This window comes from Melopsittacus undulatus, chromosome 4, assembly GCF_012275295.1.
Source record: "Melopsittacus undulatus isolate bMelUnd1 chromosome 4, bMelUnd1.mat.Z, whole genome shotgun sequence".
Classification (NCBI taxonomy): Eukaryota; Metazoa; Chordata; class Aves; order Psittaciformes; family Psittaculidae; genus Melopsittacus; species Melopsittacus undulatus.
This window is the reverse complement of record NC_047530.1, coordinates 74,062,951-74,074,192: the sequence shown is the minus strand read 5'-3', so window position 1 is coordinate 74,074,192 and position 11,242 is coordinate 74,062,951. Positions and strand designations below refer to the sequence as shown.

The 11,242-nt window shown below is 40.1% G+C and overlaps 1 protein-coding gene across 1 annotated transcript in view; it reads left to right on the top strand.

Moving 5' to 3' along the window:
- Window positions 1–1,815: 1,815 nt before the first annotated feature.
- LYPD6 (LY6/PLAUR domain containing 6) overlaps window positions 1,816–11,242 on the top strand; it is a 53,099-nt gene continuing 43,672 nt past the window's right edge. The window contains exon 1 of the mRNA XM_031053314.2: window positions 1,816–2,532. The gene's annotated coding sequence lies outside the window, so the exon portion shown is untranslated. The remainder of the gene's footprint in view (window positions 2,533–11,242) is intronic.

Genomic DNA, 11,242 nt, shown 5'->3' with positions numbered 1-11,242 from the left:
ATACTAAACTAATTCTTTCAGGCCTTGTAATTGAGAAGAAAATATTCTGATATGTTTAGGTTAGCTAAGTTAGTCACAGATCACACCCAGAAAACAAAGGTACAAAGTGTTTATGTGGCCCTATTAAGGTCAAGTGCTCTTGCACTGGTTTTGATAAGGATGCAAAAGGCTCATGACTAGGCATGGTACTGGGATGTGAGCAACATGTGCATGTGTTCCTTACATGACTTTATGTTCCCTTTGTGTAATGTAGGGATAAAAGCCTCTACATCACTCTACCTGCATTTGGGGAGCAAAACCTGTTTGACCTTAATGATCGTGAAGAATATGCTCCCTTTGTGTTTCAGTCTTACTGAAGGTTTTTAGCTTCTGCTTTCAATATTCATTTAGTAATTATTATATGTTAATCTCAACCTTTACAGAATAAATTGTAAAATTGGTGCTTAGACCAAAGGCTCTGTTCATGCTGAAAGTACTTATCTAACATTTCCCCATGTAACATCTTCTGTTTCTTCCTTCCTCCTTTGTTCAAACTGCCTTAGGTGTTTTTGAGACATGTTATTAGTCTTGCCTTAGAGAAGAAGCTTCCATTAATAGCTAGGCTGCTGTTGACTGAAATGGAGCCCCAATACCATTCAGAGTATTGCTTGTTCATCTGACCTGCCTGCACTCTTGTTGCCTTATTCCAGACTAGCTGTGTGCCTCTCCTCCCTATGTGTGTGATGGCCTGGGCAGCCAGTGACTGGTATCAAGCTGTGGTACCCCTTTAGTAACCCATGCTTATCTAAGATATCTAAGAGTCATTGCTCTTCACTTCCAAACTTCATTTGCATATATTGATTGATTAGTTCTAATTTTTATAATATTTGTTTTCCTTGTGATGAACCTTGAGGGAACCTGCAGCCTCTGCTTAAACTTTAAATGAAACCCACAGAAGTCTTGTAGGAGGTCATCTGCAGGCACTATTTCCATGATATCTGTCATGGGCCATCTAGGATAGCAAGGACCAAGGGACAGGTGAACTTCATTCTGTGGTGTGTTTGTTTGTTTTTTTTTCCTGTGCAAAAGTTGGAGGTAAACATCTATTAAGGAGAGAAGAATTTATGTGGGGCCTTAGGCTAGAAATACTCAAGTTTCCCTTTCAGTTGCAAAGTGAAACAAAAGGATCTGTCTGAGAAAAGCAAAACTTCAGAAAATAAACTGTCAATGGGTGCTGTGCAGGAAAATGCCTTTGGTTTTAAAAGGAAAAAACAAAATAAATTTTTGGTTTTTTTTTTTTCTCATGACTTTAATTTTTAACCAGGAAGTACCCCTATGCGACCCATCTATGTGTGGTATCATTAAAATGGCAAGAATCTTTGTATTGCATTTATTTTTCCAAACTGCAAGTCATAGTATCACTTTTTGTGCCACTGACTTTTATGAGATGTTATGAGTTGGTCATTGTTCAGCTTAGCCACATTACACAGTATATGTACACCAGAGCTAATTTCATATAGCCTCATCTAGCACAGATACCCTCCAGAACTGTGTGTACCTCAGCAGCTGCTTAAACCCCTGTACTCCCTAGAATTAACTAGTAATCAGACTTCTGGCCATGGCTAATAAAATAGCACTGAAAAGGTTTGCCCATCATGAAGATCTGAGGGGAAAAAACAACACAAAACCAAGTGTTTTGAATATTTGGGTAATTCCTAGGTTTTTTTCACAATTGCACAGTGTCATTCTGTCTTTGCTCTTCTGTAAAGTACACAGTTCCTGTGTCAGAGGTGTTATGGGGGTGTATTAGAGAGCACCTAGGCTGCCAAAGCTTTAACATTTAATTGTGTAAACAGCCTTGGCCTGAATTTTTGACCATCAAAAGCAGTGTTGAGGGAATCAATTCCAGGGTGTTCAATAAGCTGGACATACTTGTCATCCCAGCCAGCTTTGTGCCACCATGCAGGCATGGCTACTCTTGGCATTAAGAATCTAATTTCTGGGACAACAAAGCACCAGTGTCCTTTCCAATCAAGAAATGGGAGCTGGTGGCTAAAGTTCTCTCACTGTCAGTGAAAGACAGGCTTCTTAGGAGCAGATTTCCAAGTGGCTACATAGCAGTGTTTTTAAAGCCACCTATATTCCAAAGGAATTTTACAATACCCTTAAAAGCCCTGGATTACACGTCAAAGCCAAATTTTCAGACCGGTCAATAGGCTGTAAGTCAGTACATACACTTTACCATATTATCCATGGAGAATAAAAATCATAATCATTTATGTTGCTAATAAATCCTTGTAGTTTTATTGCTAAAGCTGCCAGAAATGCATTAAGAACGGATTTTTGTGTGTTTTAATCATATGACTAATGTAGGCTGAATTCAAATAGGAGAACTAGCATGAACATGTATGCCTCTGCAAATAAAGACTGAGTAATTTGTCTTGCATGAAAAGCAGCTTTGCTAGTTTTGTACTCCTCCCTCTGATGAGCTGGTTGTCATCAGCCATAATGCAGTAACATGAGTTTTGCCTGAAGATCCAGTGAAGTATGATGGTAAGGATCTCTGTGGACTGGTTTTTCTTTCTGCCTTTTTTTGTTTTCTGGATATTATAACTGAAGGTCAAATAATGCTGCATGACTGATACAGAAGCCTTGAGATTGTCCGGACTGTTAGATAAGGTGGATGCAGGTGACTGTGCACTGTACTTGGGTCTGTGCCTTGTAAAGTAACTAAATGTGAAATGCAGTCTCCTCTGAAGCTCTTAAGTGCAGAGCAATTACATAAAATTTGCTCGACTCTTTCTGCTATCCATTGAAATCTAAGCGAGGAAGAATGTGGCATTAGACATTAAGATTGATAGAATCCTTGATAGGCCATAGCAGCTCAATAGCTCTGTGTTTGCTTCAAGGATTTCTTCAGTATTCCCATTGTTAGTTTAAACTTGATAAATGCAAGGAGATAGTGCAAATGGAAGGCTGGGCTATTTTGTTTAAGTGGAGGAAAGATAGTATTTTACTTGTTTGCTAGCTAGTCAAAATTGTATTTTTTTTTTATTCTGAATATAAGCTGAAGTGTTGCAACATTTATTTTCTAGTGTTTTATTCTGTGTGCTGTTATGGCTTTTAAAAATCCAAACATGATACTTGCTGGGGAGGGGCAATCCAAAGGCTACTTATTTCCAAAAGCAGTGTAACCCTAGTGTTGGGCACTGATATGTGTGCAACAATGGTGTTATTCATGCTGGTCTTCAAAGATTGAAAATGAGTGATTAGATAGGCTGTCCTTCTTGGTTTGAGAAAATCGTGACTGTGCTCTTTTCCACATTTATACAGGAAAAGGTATTGGGAGGGGGGTGTGGGTGGTGTGGGTGGGAATTAGCATTTTTCAATTCCCAGAGCAAGGTCTGCTGCTGGATGTTAAATGATTTCCTAAGTGCTGGCAATACTGAAAACCAGTTGCAGAAACTGCATCTAATGTATCTAGTAATATGCTGGACCAGATGAAGATGAAGTCTGAGTGCTAAGGCACCATCTCTGACATTCCTCACACTTCAGGCTTGAAATTTGGGCTGACCCCTGAACACATGAAATAGACCCATCTCTGTTTCCCAAAATCCAGCAAATGGTGGTAACATCATCAAACTAAGATATCCTTCCTCAAAAAAGTACTTTTTTGTAGTGAGCAATGGCTCGCTACAGAGGGATGGCTAGAGTTTGCTTACACAGCATTAAAGTAGGTTTTGCAGAAGCATTTCAGAGCTGATTCTTTATGAAAACTCTCATTAAAAATTATGTTTAGATTTGCAGTTTCTCCTTGTATCTGTCTTTCTGGGTATAAAATCATAGAATCACAGCATGGTTTGGGTTGGAAGGGACCTTAAAGCTCATCCAGTTTCAACCCCTTCCACAGACAGGGACACTTTGGACTAGACCAGGTTGCTCAGAGGTCTGTCCAGCCTTGCCTTGAACACTGCCAGGGATAGGGCAGCCACAGCTTCTCTGGGCAACATGTGCCACTGGCTCACCACCCTCACAGGGAAGAACTTCTTCCTCATCTCCCCTCTGTCAGTTTAAAGCCATTCTCTGTTGTCCTACCCCTGTCTGCCCATGTCAAAAGTCCCTCTCCAGCTTCCTTTTTGGCCCCTTTAGGTACTAGAAGCTGCTCTAAGGTCTTGCTGGAGTCTTCTCTTCTCCAGGCTGAACAATCCCATCTCTCACAGCCTATATCTATAAGAAAGGTGCTCCAACCCTCTGATTATTTTTGTTGACTCCTCTGGACTTGCGCCATCTCCAATACTGTGTGGCTTTGAGCCATCTCAAATGGTGTTCGGCATGTTCTGCTTGGTTTGGTTCTGCCTGGTGTTTGCTCATATTGCCTTCAGACTCTGCTCTTCATGAATAGTTTTCCTGTGCTCTTCACATAGTATGTACCTGCCCAGGCCCATGTGCACACACCTGAGGGGTTTAGCTTTGATGTCTTTGATTTTGCTCCCATTCACATGTAACTAATCTGTTAATGCTACAATTTCATGTATATGAAAGAGGAAGAATTCCCTTACAGATCTTCTCATACTAAGAATATGGCTTTTAGAAGCATTGCCCTTCAAAATACTCAGCCAGGTATGAATGACTGCCTGGTTTACAGTCAAGATAACATAGGACCTATCTGTGACAGGCTGTGTAAAGTTTGGGAACAAAAAGCACACATTCGTTTCTTGTCTGTTGTATTTAAAAATAGGCTTTTGTTTTAAGAAAACTGCTGTGGATTCCTGTATTCACGGCCACATAAAATCCATAGAGAAGGGCTCTGGGCTTCAGCTTCTACAGCTGACAACATAGCCTGTGTGAGAAAAGTTTGCTGATTTAGGAAAGCAAAAGAAGGATGCAATTGCATTCAGGAATGTCTCAGAAAACCTCTTTCTAGAGGTGCAGAAGAACAAAGGCACTGAGCTGATGTGTGTACATATGGCATGTGGGAGTCACAAATTGCCAGTGATAAAACAAGCGCTGCAGAAAAAGAAAGAAGAGAAATACAGGCTTGGGTTTTCAGTACTGAATGAAGAGCATTATGAACCCCTGTCTTTAAATTACACACTGAGGATTTTGGATAAATCAGATCCAATGTCTTCACAGAAGCAAGTTAACTTTCAGGAAAGAATAGCTGAAGAGAAAAATCTGTGCTTAGAGGAACAGAGATTGGCAGACCGCAAGCAAATAGTCTGAGTCAACAGAAACATCCTCAAGATGCTGCTGGAGAGCACAGGACTGTCACAGGGCTCCCCAGATCAGAGCCAGCACAGCTGGAATATGTGGCTTTTATATGAGCTGGGCATGGAGGACAAAAGATCTGGTGATCTGGAGGTAAAACACCATTGCTGAAAGGAACAGATATCCTAAATTAAAGTTGTGGTTTAGGTACAGGGTTGAACACTGACATCTGTCCTGCTGAAGCTGAGACAACATGGTGAACTGGGTTTTGTTTTCACTACACTACTTAGAAAAAAGTTAAGCAAAATCTATACATGCAGCCCATTGGAGAGGACACTATTCTGAACCATCAAAATGCCTTGGCTATTTTGCACTTGCACAGACTGCCAAATATTGTGTAGTACAAAATGGTAGAGGATGATTTGCAAGAGGGACAACCTGCCTGCAGGAGAGGTCAGAGCTGGGGATTTTCTATATCTGAACAAAAGCTCCTCTGAAGCTGTCTAAGGGTAACAGGAAGGGCAACAGCAAGAGGCATGTTACCAGGGATAACTGAAGGAGTCCTTCAGATGTTTGAAATGCATAATCCTAAACTACCTCTGTGCAGGAATGTCCATTGTCCATGGAAAGTCCAGCTGGCTATGCTTTGTTCTTGAAGTCTGGGAAAATGTCCATTAACTTGTAGTTCAGGAGAATGGCATTAATTGTGAAATCTTGAAAGTGGACATTAATAAATTTTGCCATTAATATAATATCACCCTTGTCATTAATCATGCTGCGTTAGCAGAATATGCTCTTGACTTGAAAGAATTTTGTTTTACTCATCCTACCCCCACTGTTAAAGACTGTTACTGCTTTTCAGATTAACAAGACAAAATATTCATTAATGAATTGGAAAACCAAGTTAGAACTCTCAAACACTATTTGGAGTGTCCCACCCTTTTGGAAAGTGGCTGGGACAGCTGGTTGTCATAAAGTTTAGCACTGTCCAAGCATCAAGAGATGGAGTTAGATGTTCCTCACAGTGTGCAGAGATGTGCTGTTTGCAGAGGATGTTCCAGTGGTGGTCTGGTGCCCACATAGCAGAAGGTCTAGAGAACTCTATGGCTATGAATTAGGCATCCCAATCCTTGTTCAGATGCAGCCTTGATTAATGTGCTTGGCTTTCCCAATCCTGAACCAAGGCTGATGCTGTTTGTCAGAGCATTAATTATTCTTGAACAGGGAGTTTTGTGGCAGTTCTGTTTTGTGTGAAATGAAGGGATATCGGAGATGAAAATACCTATGATGAAAATGGGCTGGACATGGTCAGTTGTCATTGTGCTACTTTAAGAACAGAATCTGAAGTGATAGCTAATGAGCTTGAAGAATATGGAAAAAAAATCCTAAACAAAACCAACAAAGAACTGTCTCCCAAATGAAAATATTCCATCTTTGGTACTCATAACCAAGATTTGAAGAAAAAAAATCTGAATTTTCAAGACTTGAAGACACACACAAGCACATTTAATATTCTAAAAAGTACCATGTGTGCTAATGAATCTAAAAGTATTTGGACAGCAGCACCTGGCAGCCTGATTGCAAACACTTTGCACACCCATGGGGAGGGGACTGGATTTTGGTTGTGTTTCCTGAGTTTTGCAGCCTGGGGAGTGTTAACGTGTTGCCCAGTTACTATCGTTGTGGCCTTTGTAGTAGATCTCATCTTACATTCTTTTCTGCTCTCTGTGGATCCCTGTCTCTCCCAGGTGAGGGCAGTTATCTTTACATTGATGCAATTTTACAGCTCCTCTGATTTCTGTGGAGAAGCAGACTGCTTGGCTCCATGGCTGTTAGCATGCACTGGTTACTGAGAAATAAACAGATGGGAGAAGTTGTGTTTGTTTTCAGGTTCATTATAGAGCCTTTAAAATACTGCCTGTTCACCCACTAGATATGAAGACACCTAGGTACAGTCCTAATCCCATGACCTAATTTTAATATTGCCTAGAAAATGCTATTATTAATTGAATACAAAAAAGCTAAGTTATTTAATGATTGACAGACAGCATCTGGTAGTATTTTTGGATGATTTTACATGCATGCCAAAAGCCAGAGTGTGTGAGCATTTTGAAGTAGCTGACACTGGGTCCTTAATTCTGTGTGAAAATCACTAAATCCAAGTGTTTGATTAGCATCTGAGTTCTGCAGTGAGTATTCAGGAATGCTTTCAAGAGGGAGTAGGTTGAACTCTACCATTTTCAATTCTACTCAGAAATGAATATCTGAATGTTCCCCTCCAGTTTTGCTCAGTCTTAGCTCCAGAAGTGAAAGTAGCTTGCAGAAAACAGTCATAGCTCTCTGCAACCGCCATGGCTCTTGGCAGGTATGTGCAGTATTGAACTCCTTGAAAATAAGGCATGTGTATGGGATGCTGTTCTTGAGTCCCTGGGAGCTGAGTGGAGAACTGGGGGTGACTGGGTGGTCTGGGGTATAACTGTGCTGGTGAGGCTCATTGCCCCCTGGGAACACTTTCTACTGGTGTGTTAGTAGTTTGGAGACTGAAGGGAGAGGATGGGCACAGAGCGAGTCCTGTGGGTTGGGACCACTTGGGCAAAGAGCTGCACTTTTGAAATGACAAATTGCACAAGAACAGATGGGACCTACTGGAGTTATGCATCGGCAAAGGCATGCTGCCTTGGTCTCTTAGAAGAGGTGCAAGAAATAACTTCAATAACCTGCTTGCACAACGTCACAGCATACAATGAATTACAGTGCTAGCAGTCTGGTGCAGACTGCTGTAATAACAGCAAGAATGGTGACGATTGCAAGAGTGGAGCCAGCATGCTCATGAAGCCACTGGACAAACAGTGAAGCATTATATATACCTTTGTTTTGGCATTTATTTTTAATTAATATCTAAAGTTGTATGTATTTGTAAGTAGGCACTTAACACAAGGGTCTTAGAGCTGATCAGTTAATCAGTAGCTGTAGCAGTGGCTTCCCACTGCACATCAAACTCTTCTTTTGGTTATCTTTTTGATTTTCATCTGACAGGTTATTCTGTGCCCACTTAGAAAATGGCTTCTCTTTAAAGGATTTTTCTTAATCACATGAAAATATCATGAGAAGAAAATATTTGTTACCAGTGATGAAGCAATTATACCAACTATGTCAACTCTTTTCAGTCTTCCATTTAGGAAGGAGGTAGATGGCTCTGTGAAGCAGCTCACTGAGCAAACCAGCTGTGGCCAGTGGGAAGTCTTGCAGATAACCCACACAATTACAGCTGTTGCTCAGGATCACCTAGTAAATAATTTGGATAAATTTATACCAATGCGCAGAGTATTGTAAAGAACCAGAAACACTATACTCAGCCCCAAAAGATGCTAGTAGAGTGGAAGAAAAATAGAGCTGGAGTTTTATAGCTCTGTAGACAGTCTCTGTTCTCAGTGACTTGCAGGCTGATTCACTCCAGCTCACTGCGAGAATGAAATAACTGCCTCAAATCTGGACTGGCCATCTTTGCATTCAACATTTATCTCATCCTCTCTCTCATAAAGAATCTTTTTAGCCAGCTTGGGAGCACCTTAAAAGAAAATTAGGGAAACAAAGATGGAATCTTGGAGTGACATATCGTAATGAGACCTCTCAGGCTCTCAAACTTTCTCATTAACTTGCACCAAATGCAGACTTCAAAAATTACAAAAGGATTTTCTCTCATAGCCCATAAATAGTCTGTGCTTAGAGTATACCACGTTGTCTCAATCTTATTGGCTTAATTCCCAAAGCAGCTTCTTTTGGCATGCTACAGTTGATGGGAATGATATTGTAAGAAGAACAAAGTACAGTTTTTCCAAAGGAAATAATAAATCTGCCGTGGGCTTTCAAAGGAAGCTAACATAATCAGAAAGTGATATATTTTATGTTTTTTAAGAATGTAGGAAGAACACAGATGTTCCTTTGGACCATGAACATCTTCACTATAAAGACATGCAAAATATTTCCTGTGGCTTTTCCCCTTCCTTTTGTTTGTCACCTATTTTTATTAAAATTAAAGCTTTTTTTTTCATCCTGTATATTAAGCTTGGCAACATTGCAGTTCTGCCAATGCCAGTATGGTAGGGTGAGCAATTACAACTGAGTATTTTTAAAACTTTTGTTAAATCTGCTTGTTATTCCACCATTTCATATTTTATCTCCTTAACATATAAGCCCAAAGAAGACATGTAGCTGGAAAGCAACTCAATCTATAAAACAAGGGCAGCAGGCAATATGGTTAGGCTGCTGGCATTAGATATCCAGATAGACCTAAAAGTGAAAGGCAAACCCCAAGATGATGTTCATAATTAAAAAAATATTAATCTGTTGATGGAACTAACTTGGGGGGTGGGGTGGGGAATAGAGACATTTGAGGTTTTGTTTGGATGGTTCTTTTTGTTTGGTTGGTTTAGTTTTGGTTTTTTTGTTGTGGTTTTTTGTTGTGGTTTGGGGGTTTTTTTGTTTCTTTGGTTGGTTTTTTTAGTGTAATGAAAACTGAAGTTGGTGGGAGACTTGCATTAATTCAGCTTCAGTGGGCTTTAGATCAGGTGCTTAGTAACATTATGTGCCCAGTTTTTATCTGAACAAGGGCTCTTTGCTTTGGGATACTGTGCACCCATATGGTCCTAATGAAGGCTGAAACTGGCTCTGAACTAAAAGGTCATGTGTGTGATGCTGGGCGTGGGGTTCGGAGATCTCTCTCATTCCCAGAACCTTGCAGAATGCTTTAGAGTTAAAAATTGCATGAGTCTCTTTTGGAGTCCAAGAGGAAGAGTTGAAGCAAATGTGTGTACACATCCTCAGAGCTTTCTGACCAGGGACCAGTGGAATAATTACTGTGATACTCTTTGGTAACACAAACTGATGCTTGTTCAAAGGAAAATACTGGAGTTCAATTTGCTTGGATGGTATTTTGTGGTTATGGCATTGCTTTCTTTGCCCAGCAAAATGCAGTCTGACACCACTTCCATGGGAAGAAGATGCAACTTCATTTGCATGAGACTTTTGCTCTTTCTTCACTGTCATGTTTGCACCACTCTACTGAGCCTTTTGCTACTTATCTTTGCACCTACTTAAAGACCTCTTCCCTGAGGGAAGAATACAAAACTTGTCAGTTGACCCCCCTTTGGTATTTACTTTTAAATTTATTTATTTATTTATTTTCTGTGCTGGAAAACTGAGAGCTGAAACCCAGGTATTTCCCTTGTACTTAACTAAGGATCCATCCATTATAAATATCCAGCTAAGAGTATCAGAAATTACTGGGAATCTTCTTCAGATGATCTTTTCTCCTATGAAAATCCTATGAAACCAGAAGGATCACCTCCAGCAGTGCTCAGTTTTGTGTCTGAATGTTTCAGTGCATTTGCAAGCAGAGAGGTGCTCATGTAACTTCTGCCCATAGGGACTGCACTTGGTAGCGGTGTTTTTGCTTTCTGCTCTAGAAGGAATGGTGAAAAACCAACCAAAGTGATATAGTTTGGTATTTTTGTGAAAATGCAGAGTTATTTATCACACAACCTAGATGCTTCCTTGTTTGTGGTGTACACACACTTGTATGAATGGGATCTGCAATGAGATACTCTAGCCCATCCACTCTTTCTTAAATTCAGGGAAGAAACAGAAACACATGGGTGGAGGGATATAGAGTGCTGTTTAAACAATGATTCAAGTAGGTATTAATTCCCAAAACAGAGCTGTGGCATTTCTATTTACCAAACCCTGCAAGAAATGAAAATATAAAGCAGTAAAAAGATTTTGTGCCACTGTCAGAGATGATGGATGCACAACAGTAAAGCACATGGGGAGAAGTGGATGTCTTGTCAGTCTTCTGTAAATGTATAGCGTCTTGCAATAGAAATATCCTTATTGTCCACCTCCTTAAAATAGTTTTGTTTATATCACCCTAAACTGTAGGAAATCTTACCTGCTTGCTTCCTTTTTTTTTAATGTATCCATGAAAATTGTTTAGAACCTTTTAGTTTCTTTGTGCAGTGCTATTTCTATATTCTCTTACACTGGAGTTTCTAAGATA